The 9,825-nt window shown below is 40.0% G+C and overlaps 1 pseudogene; it reads right to left on the minus strand.

Annotated features, from left to right (window-relative positions):
- The window catches only part of LOC101153287 (putative ankyrin repeat domain-containing protein 20A2), a 49,904-nt pseudogene extending 40,481 nt beyond the window's left edge, over positions 1–9,423 (minus strand).
- Between the last annotated feature and the right edge of the window lie 402 nt (positions 9,424–9,825).

Here is a 9,825-nt window from a genome sequence, read left to right on the forward strand (position 1 = left end):
CACCACCTCACTCCAGCCTGGTAACAGAGCGAGACTCCATCTCAAAAACAAAAAATTAATAAAGCTAATACAAAACCCTTTAGCTAATAAAAGATTACAGTACAAAAAGCATCTGATTATAAATACCAAACACTCTATATTATAAGAGAAGATGAATCCTACTATATACTATTCTTTATGTTACTCAGTCCAAATATTTGCTGGTCTACCTGATTATTCGTGGTGATATTTTTCATTATATGCCAATAATTATGTTAATCTTCTTATTAATATTTCTGACTTGAGTGACTGTTACCACTCTAGAATACTCAGGTTTTATTTTTTAAAAAAGAACAACTGTACTGTCTCAGCCCATCAACAGCATGTGTACTTGCTTTTGTTTTCAATAAAAATTCCACCATTTTCTCTTTCTTGCAAATTATGGCAAATAAAAGTGGGGTATTATTGTCCTATGAAACAGCAGAAAAAAATTAATAATTCACAAAATTACATATTTCTCAACTAAACTGAAAATCTTCTCTGGGATGCTTTGAACTTCAACATACAGTATAGAAAGGAAGTAAATGAAAAGCAGTCCCTTCCTTCTCACTCCTCTGTGCTTTCTGATGTGCTGCACTTTGCCTTGCAACAACCCTCCTCTGTCTCCCCGGATTAACTGTGGTCATTGCCAAAACTCACTTTAAACGTTTACCAGTCCCAAGAATCCTTGCTTTGATCACTGCACTTAGCATGGTGCATTGTAATCATTTCACTGTTTCCCACTGAAACCAAGAGCTTCTTGAGGCAAGGGCTGTGTCTTTTGTCTCTATAGCCCCAAAATCCGAAGACATAGTAGCAAACATTTTAAGTTTTTTACATAAATTAATGATCTAAATTATTCTCACTAAAGCAGTGTTTCTTAAACTATATTCCAAAGAATATTTGCTTTACCAGAAGTATTATACCCCAAGAGAAAGACTCCATGACCATCTGCATTTGAGAAGTATTATAAAACTGTATGTTATGTCCAATAATCAAGAAATCTCTTGAATTTTACCTAATCCCCATTTGATAATACTATTTGTGGCAAACATTAACATTTGAGGAATTAAGAGTTTTAGGGGTACAGTTGCCAGAGCTTCCCAATGCAGGTGGAGGTTTCTTCTGGGTGGTACAAACTTGCTTGATTCACTTCTATCAATGCTGTCAGGATCCCAGATGCCAATGTCAGGCACTCCTGCTCCAAATGGGTCACTACAGAAATGAGCTCTGAATTAAGAGAGATTGGCTTCAAATGCACTTATTTTCCTTATTATTAAATAGTCCATGGGTTTTTTCCTTAATACAAGAGAATAGATTTTTATCTTTACTGTTAGAAAGATCAGTATGTTCTGTGTGAGAGAAATAGGTTTAAAAAACTTAAGAACAAATATTTAAAAAACCAAAGCTCAGTAAGAAATACTATTCTCAATTATAATGGTAATCCCAGGACCCTAGGGCAGCTCTACTTTTTAAATCCATTTTTATTGGCTTCCACTTAAAGGGCTACTTAAAATTATTTTTTATTTTAGACAAAATATAAATCAGAAATAAAAACATAATGGCTTATCAATAAAAGTTCTCATACTGATCCATATGAATTATTTCTGGCATAATAAAAGCCAGTAAGTCACTGGCATTTCTAAGGAAGAGCACTGATGAGAAAGATGTAATGTCTGCAATATTCATAAATTATCCAACTATAACCAGGAATAACCTAAAAAGGCTTCTAGACATTCTTATGGGCAGATAATTATTTGTGGTATATATAAAGAAAAGAGTTTCAAAAACTTCTAAATTCTAAAATTCAACTCCATAACTGAAGGATTTACATACTCAATAGACTATATATTATAACAAATACATGCTGACTTAAAAACCTTGAAATCTTTATCAAAATATACTATAACATAGGAGTTGTAAACTCAGATACTTACAAAGACAAAGGAAGGTTGCCTGAGTAAAGAAAATACTAAGGTGGACACAGTAGCAAACTGGAGAATACATGCCTTCTCTAAAGGGGCAACCTCTGCACAGCAGACCAAACAGTGATAGAAACTCAGGGGACACCAGATTTGATTTTTTAGAATAAGCCTGAAGTCCAGATATCTACACTGGTCTTCTAAATTTTACATGCTGATTCAACTTATAGAGGAAGACAAACAAATCTGTGTACCACATTAGAATATAGCCCTTGTGTTTTTGTATTTGCTATTAATATGTTACTAAATGGTTGTGTATAATCCAAGTATTTGCATGTAAAATATTTTCTTTCTCCAGTATCATATGTTTTACCAAAAAATCAGGCTCTCATATATAATAAAAATTGCCAAAAATGACTCATAATACCTACTTCAAGAATTTTTCCAACATTTATTCATTTAAAATATATTTGTATATAATTTTCCCAGATTGTTAACCAAATAGATAATTGGTTCATAGGACTGTTAAAACTAAATTATTAAAAGAATTCATATCTGTATTTTTATTAACTCCATGGACTTCAGTGTTTAAAACTGACATTTTGGGTATGCTAAAGCTCCATAAACTTAACAAACATACTGAGCCAGTTCATAATACAACTTCAACTAAATGAATAGTTTAGGATTTGCTACTGTTCTAATTGAGAAAGCCCAACTTGTAATGAACGTTTGTTGACACATAATCATGTGCATGGTGACAAAGGGGCATCAAATCACGAAAGGGCCAGCCTCTACTTATTGAATGATTACCCATAAGCAAATTTCTAAAGACTCTCTGAATGTTAGTGAAGGATTCATGGTGGGAAGGAAAAGGTGTTATTCTGTAAGCTGAGATATATTGCCAGTAATATTTCCTTTCACTTCCCAGTCACAGATGTAGAGAAAAACAGATAAGTCAGGCTAATATTACTGAAAAGGAGAACTTTGAAGGAAGTAGCACCTATCAAATGCCAATTCTTCTAGAGATTTCTTACGTTTTTGAGATACAGAAATTTATATGTTGCACTTATCTATTCTGGGGTTCTTAATCAGGACTGTATCCGAAACTTGAGGTTTTTTTTTTTTTGTTTGTTTGTTTTTTTTTTTTGCTGTTATTGTTGTTAGAGGCAAGAGTCTCATTATGTTGCTCAAGCTGAACTTAAACTCAGGCTCAAGCTGGGACTACAGGAACATGTCACTGTTCCCAGCTTCAAGAAAACATTTTTTAAAATGTTCAGGCCTTATTAGGTCTATTACATCAAAATCCTCAAGGGAAAGCCTACAATTGTAGATTTTTAACAAAATGTCGTCAGGTCACTGTAATGCACAATTCTGAGAATTGGTGCAGCAATCACTTCAGTCTCATCTCTCACCCTCATGGCTAACTCCCTTTATCAGTTGGACATGTGGTCAAAAAGAGAAAAGAGTAAGAGATAGTGTCATTTATTAAAACTCCAATTAAGTTTCCTGGGTATGGGTAGAACACAGACAAATAAACTCAAAATCCCACTTGATTTTGCTATTTACAAGCTTCTTATCTCCCACCTTCCCACCAAGACATTCTAGGTTTGAGAGGAGGCTTTAGACTCTTATCTAAGTGGCTGTTTCTGCCAGAATGGGCAATAAGTCAGTTGATAATTTGTCCTACCTTCTGCTGAAGTTTTTCTCACTTCATCACCACCTATTCACTGCCAAATTGGTTTCCTCAGAGTCCTCCTGAAATTAATCTCTAGGCAAGTTTCAACTCATTCTTTTTCAAACCAAAAATTATTAGACCCAAAGCTAAAGAGCACCTTATCTCAACACATAAACTGGAAGAACAACAAACTAAAAAAAAAAAAAAAAAAAAAAACAAAAAAAACTCTTCTTGGCATTTTCCCTCATTACCTAATTTCCAAGTGACCTACATATTTCTCATTGCTCTCCTTTTCCCTACCCATTTTTCCCTCTTAAGCCTTGTGCCACTGAGAGATGATACATCAGTTTTTCAGAAAATTATCAGCAGCAGCAACATGTCCACTTATTGTAAGTTGCTTTAGTTTTGTTTGAGTTTTAAGATAAAGCCTAGTTCCAGGGCATGTTTTCTTTCCTGTGTTGTTTTACACCAATTAGAGGGGAAGAAAAGGAAAGAATAACCCTGCATGGAAAAAAAATTAAAAGGTTTTACCTTTAACATATTCACAAATATTCAGGGAAAGGTTGAGCTTCCAAATATAAAAAATTGACCCTTACCTATGTCAATGTTAAAACAAATATTTTGGAAAGAAAGTTGATTGATCTATACCTTGTCCAGTGCTTCAATATTTACACCATGGAAAAGCAGTTTTTCTGCCAGTGAGGTGCTCTCACTATACACAGCATAATGGAGAGCAGTGTTGCGGTAGATATCCCTAAGGTTTGGATTGGTGCCATGTTCCAGCAGAATAACGGCGCAAGCCTCTTCCTGGCAATGGACAGCCTGTCCGTATTAGACCAAGAAATAGATTGTAAATTCTAAGAAATTCAAAATAAACATTCCACAGGTTTCACCAACTAGTTATATTTAAATGAGATCAATTTATTTTAATTCTATGTATGCAAATCAAATCCATGTCATGCTAAAAGAGTTGGCTCTAATATACCTGTATCAAAGGCGTTCTATTTTCTTTGTCACAGATATCAATCTGGCATTTTCTGCTAACCAGGAGAGTGACCACTTTCACATGGCCACTGGCACAGGCCAAATGTAGAGCAGTTCTACGAGAGTAAGAGGACTCTTTAGGAAACTGTAGTGCAACATCTCAAAACATACAATCATTCATGTAACTGTAAAAATTGAAGAGCATGTTTTTCCTCTGCCTTCAAAACAAATACTTAATTTTTTTGAAGAAAGCACAATACTTACTAGCTCTTATTGCTCACTGCCTTAATAAAAACAGTAGCCTATTTGAATAGAAAGAGCTCAGTCTTTGGATTCAGTTCAACTAGGGCTTGAGTCCTACTTTAAACCCTGTCACTTACCAACTATTGCTTAGCCTTTCTGTGTCTCAACTTCCTCATTAATAAAGATGACAATAGTAGCTATCTCACAGGACACCACCGTGATGCTTAAATGAGAAGCTACGTATTTAGAATAGTTCCTACAACAACTCAATAATTGTAAGATTTTTGTTTTTTTGAGACAAAGTCTCACTCTTTTGCCCAGGCTGGAGTGCAATGATGTAACTATAGCTCACTGCAGCCTGGAACTCCTGGGCTCAAGCGATCCTCCATCCCCAGCCTCCTGAGTAGCTGGGACTACAGATGTGAATCAGCATGCCCAGCTATTTATTTAAAAATTGTTGTAGAGTAAGAATCTCACTTTGTTGCCAAGGATGGTCTCAAACTCCTGGCATCAAGCAATCCTCTCACCTCAGTCTCCCAAAGTTCTGGGATTACAGGTGTGAGCCACTGCACCCAGCCAGATATTATAATTGTTACTATTACTACTACTTAACAAAAACATTTTAATTAGGTAAAAGACACAATTATACCTACTTTGCAGGATGGCTTAAAGAGTAGGTCACATTTTAACACTTCTGACATTGGAATATCACTTATATTATTATAACTATAATTGGTAGCATTTTAAAAATTATCTTATCTATATATAAAATAGCAGGGCATCTCACAATCCATGAGACCTTACATTAAGTAGAATATGGTGTACTAAGCAGGTCTAGGGCAGTTCTAGGCATATAACTGGCATGTAAATACATTTTAGTTCTTAAAGGTACTATGGGGATAGAACACTGAAATTATAATAATGCATTTTTTAAACAAATTAATTCTTTGATTTTCAAACAAATTGAAGACAAAGGAAACTCATGATTCAAATGAATACATGTGGCTCATTTTATTCAATATTTATGCTTACAGAATATATGCAAATAAGACTTTCCAATGATTAATATTAGCATTTAAGACTGATAATCTTTTGAATGGCAGTTAAAGGTTATCTTCTACTATTTTCTAACTTCAGAAATGCTTTTGTTTGAAAGTTGGGAGACAAAGTTTCAAGGAGATTAAGTCCCAATTTTCCTATTTTAAATCTCTCAGCTTGTGCAGGCAGGGCAGGTAAACATGAAGTTTTTAAGGATAGAAGGGTCCTGAGAAATAGCAGAATATGTCTGCTACATAACAGGTACTCAGGTTATGTTTGATGAATAAATGGAATGAAAGAACGGATAAATACAGTTGGGGAGTTCAATATTTTTAAATAAACTCCTATAAAGCAATATTTTTGCAATAGTAATTATTTATATGTTATTTTTATTTTTAAAGAATACAATTAAAATGAAATGATTAATCTATCATTGTTTGCATAAATTGAATGAATACATAAGAAAAACGTATGTACATAATAAAATATATAGATAATAAAATCTGGAAACAGATAAAAACATTCCCTTTTTACTTCTGAAGTGGCTAAAAGTTCAAAGAAGATAACAATACACTCAATAATGATAAAAAATAGAAAGCGAGAAATTATTTTTAATATTATAAGATTCATATTCCTCTCTTTCCAAGGATTATTCCTTTATTAATAAACTTTACTAGAAGTTTTGTACATGCTCACTGCAGCAATCACAGATAAGAAAAAGGAAAAGAACTTTACTTAAAATACAAATGCTCAGAAATTACAAATTTTATATTTTGTACATATTTTTTGCTAAAACAAGACCATAGTATGTTTACATGTATAACTTAATTGATTTTTTTTCCTCACTCGCTATAACAAAATACATCTTCGCACATCAATATACTTCTGTATCTATTGCCACCTTCAATGGTCACACATTATTCTATCCTGTGGATGCAACTGAAATTTATTTATAGGATCCATTCTATGGGTTCTTTTTAAAATAAGTGCTGTGAAAAATAAAGTGCATGTATCTTTATTTCCTAAAGGTGTTTTAGTATAATGGAATTGATGGGTAAAGGGCATACATATTTTTTAAATGTAGTACTTACCACCAAATTATCTATTTGAAAAGTAATCAGCAACTTAAACTTTAAGCAGGAGTATAAAACATCCTCACAAATATTGTGGATAGAAAACTGTTTCATTCCTCTTTTAATTTAAATTCTTATACCAGAAATGCGAAGGACTTTTTCCTATGTACACAAGTAACTTGCAGATCTGGAAAAAAGTACTTTGCCCAATTTTATAGTGTTTGATGATTTGATTTGAAAGAATTCCCTGTCAAATGAAAATGTACTTTTCATCTAATGTGTATATATAACTGATATATATGACATATCTGGTATATATGTATAAGTATCAGTTATATATATATATATCTTATGATATATAATAAGCAACATAGGCTGGGCGCGGTGGCTCATACGTGTAATCCCAGCACTTTGGGAGGCGGAGGCGGGCACATCACTTGAGGTCAGGAGTTCGAGACCAGCATGGTCAATGTGGTGAAACATCCTCTCTACTAAATATACAAAAATTAGCCAGGCACGCTGGCACCTGCCTGTAATCCCAGCTACTTGGGAGGCTGAGGTAGGAGAATTGCTTGAACCCAGCAGGCAGAGGTTGCAGTGAGCCAAGATTGTGCCGTTGGACACCAGCCTGGGCAAAGAAGCGAGACTCCGACTCAAAAAAATAAAAATGTAATGAATTCCCTATAAAATAAAAACATACTTTTCATCTGAAAAAATATATATATAGTATAGTAAATATTTTTCAAGTAAGCTCTCTTATCTGAGAACTTTTTGCCTACTGAAATAACTCACGGTATTTTTGATAGGTGAATGAGTTCTCTCATTAGGCACCTCCTATAATGTATATAAACCATGTTTTAAACGTGTACATTAAAAATAACAACACTGTGTATGCTTAACTTTGTGAGTTAAATCACTCAAATTCTCCAACTGCTCCAGCCAGAGAATTATGAGGGATGGAAAACAGCTGAGAATCCTTTTGGCTCCGCCGCTCTGAGGGTGCCCGGTGCCCTGCAAGGCCCCATCCCAGGGGCTGCGGGGAAGCCGGGCCTGGGGACCCCCTCCCACCACGGGCTGAGCCCCCGCTACCTGTGCTGCTTGTCCAGGGCGTCCAGGTCTCCGCTCCTGCGCGCCAGGCAGCGCTCCACCCCCGCGGCGTCGCCCTTGACAGCTGCCCTGTGGATCTTCTGCAGTTCGGAGTCCCGGATTCGGTATCCGGAACCCGTGTAGACATGTTCTATGGAGCCCTGGGCCGTCTGGCCCCTGCGGCTCCTGAAGCCGAATAACTTCAGAGTGGTGACTTCTCAGACCCCCAACCTCCGGCTCTTGAGCGGGGGCAGCTCCCTGTCACCTTTTCACCACCCCCCTCCTCCGATCCCGGCCGACCTCCCTGTCACCTTTTCACCAACCCCCTCCCCTGACCCCGGCTGACCCAGCCCCAAATCCCCTATCCAACCCCAAATCCCTGATCCAACCCCAAATCCGCGATTCAACCCCCAATCCGCGATCCCAAATCTATGATCTACTCCACAATCCGAGATCCAGCCCGGTCCACCACAGCCTTCAGCAGCGACACTCGCAGCCTCCGACCTCTCAGACCGAGTGAGCCTCGCAAAGCCGTTGGGCGCGCGCCTGCACGGAGGTTGCTGCCCGGCTCCCGGAAGCCGCTCCCTGGCGGCGCGCGCCGGCAGGTGGGGCTGCAGCTCTGGGAGGGCGCCGATGGGCTCGCAGGTCCTTTTGGGATCGCCCGGGCGGCCCCAGGACCGCAGGAGCGCCGCCAGCCCGGCCTGAGAAGGAAAGCCTGTCTGGCCTTGCAGCCCGCCCCGCTCCTCCTCGGAAGTGAGATAGGGTGCTGGCAAGGGCACTCCGCGGCCACCTGGGTGGCTTCGCGGATGGCCCGGCTTCACGCTGAGGCTCTGGCCCTGGAGTCTGTGTGGCTAGCATCAGGTAGCTGGAGAGGCATGGAGGCAGAGTCAGGGGCTGCTCCTTCCCCCACTCGCCCTCACTGCTGCCAGTGCCCCACGCGCAGTTTGCAGCTGCAGATCTGGCACTGGCGCTGGATGGCTGAGCTTCCCTTAGATGGCCTCAGGGTCGCAGAGCGCACAGCCCACCTGGGCTCAAGGTCCGCTCCTCTTGTACATCTCCCTGGATCGTGGGCCCTGGCACTGGGCACTCTGTATCCACACGGATGAAACTGAGCGGCTGCTGGCGGGGCCCGTCGCCTGATTTTGCTGCCTGGGGGTCTGGTCTCAGTATCTGCGCTACTGGGGGGCGGGCCTGGTCTGGGGTGTTCAGTCACTTGCTGCGGGTGCACCACATCTAGACTGCAGCTGCAGCTCCGATGCCGGCCTGAGCTAGTGGGCCTGATACCTGATGTCCTCAGGGTCAAGTGCATCGCCCGCCCACTTGAGGGGTTGCAATGACTTGGCCTCTTCCAAGAACGCAGGGGCCTCCGGGGCTGGCTCTTCATGGTAACCGGGATGGTATCGAGCAGCAGGTTTTCACCCTGGTGCCGCTGCTGTGCGGACTGCCTGACTTGGGCTCCCGGGCACCGGCCTCAGGGTCCGCGTGGCAGGTGTGTGTGCGGGTAGGGTGAGTGGCACGGAGGGTCAGGGGTTGCTCCGTCATCTCTGCCCGTGTGCAACTTGCAGTTTTGCAGTTTTCTGCAGCAGCTGAGGCGCTGGCGCGGGAAGGCGGAGCTCCCCTGGATGGAGTCAGGTTTGCAGGCACAGAGCACAGCCCACCAGGCCTGAGGGTCCGCTCAGGGGCCATGGTGGTTGAGTTCTCCGTGGAAACTGGGATGGGGTGAACGGCCAGTTCCCGTCCTTTGGCTGCCTGGCCAACTGCCAGACTTAGCCGCTGCCGCCCAGGC

The sequence above is a fragment of the Gorilla gorilla genome, chromosome 11 (genome assembly GCF_029281585.2).
Source record: "Gorilla gorilla gorilla isolate KB3781 chromosome 11, NHGRI_mGorGor1-v2.1_pri, whole genome shotgun sequence".
Lineage (NCBI taxonomy): Eukaryota > Metazoa > Chordata > Mammalia > Primates > Hominidae > Gorilla > Gorilla gorilla.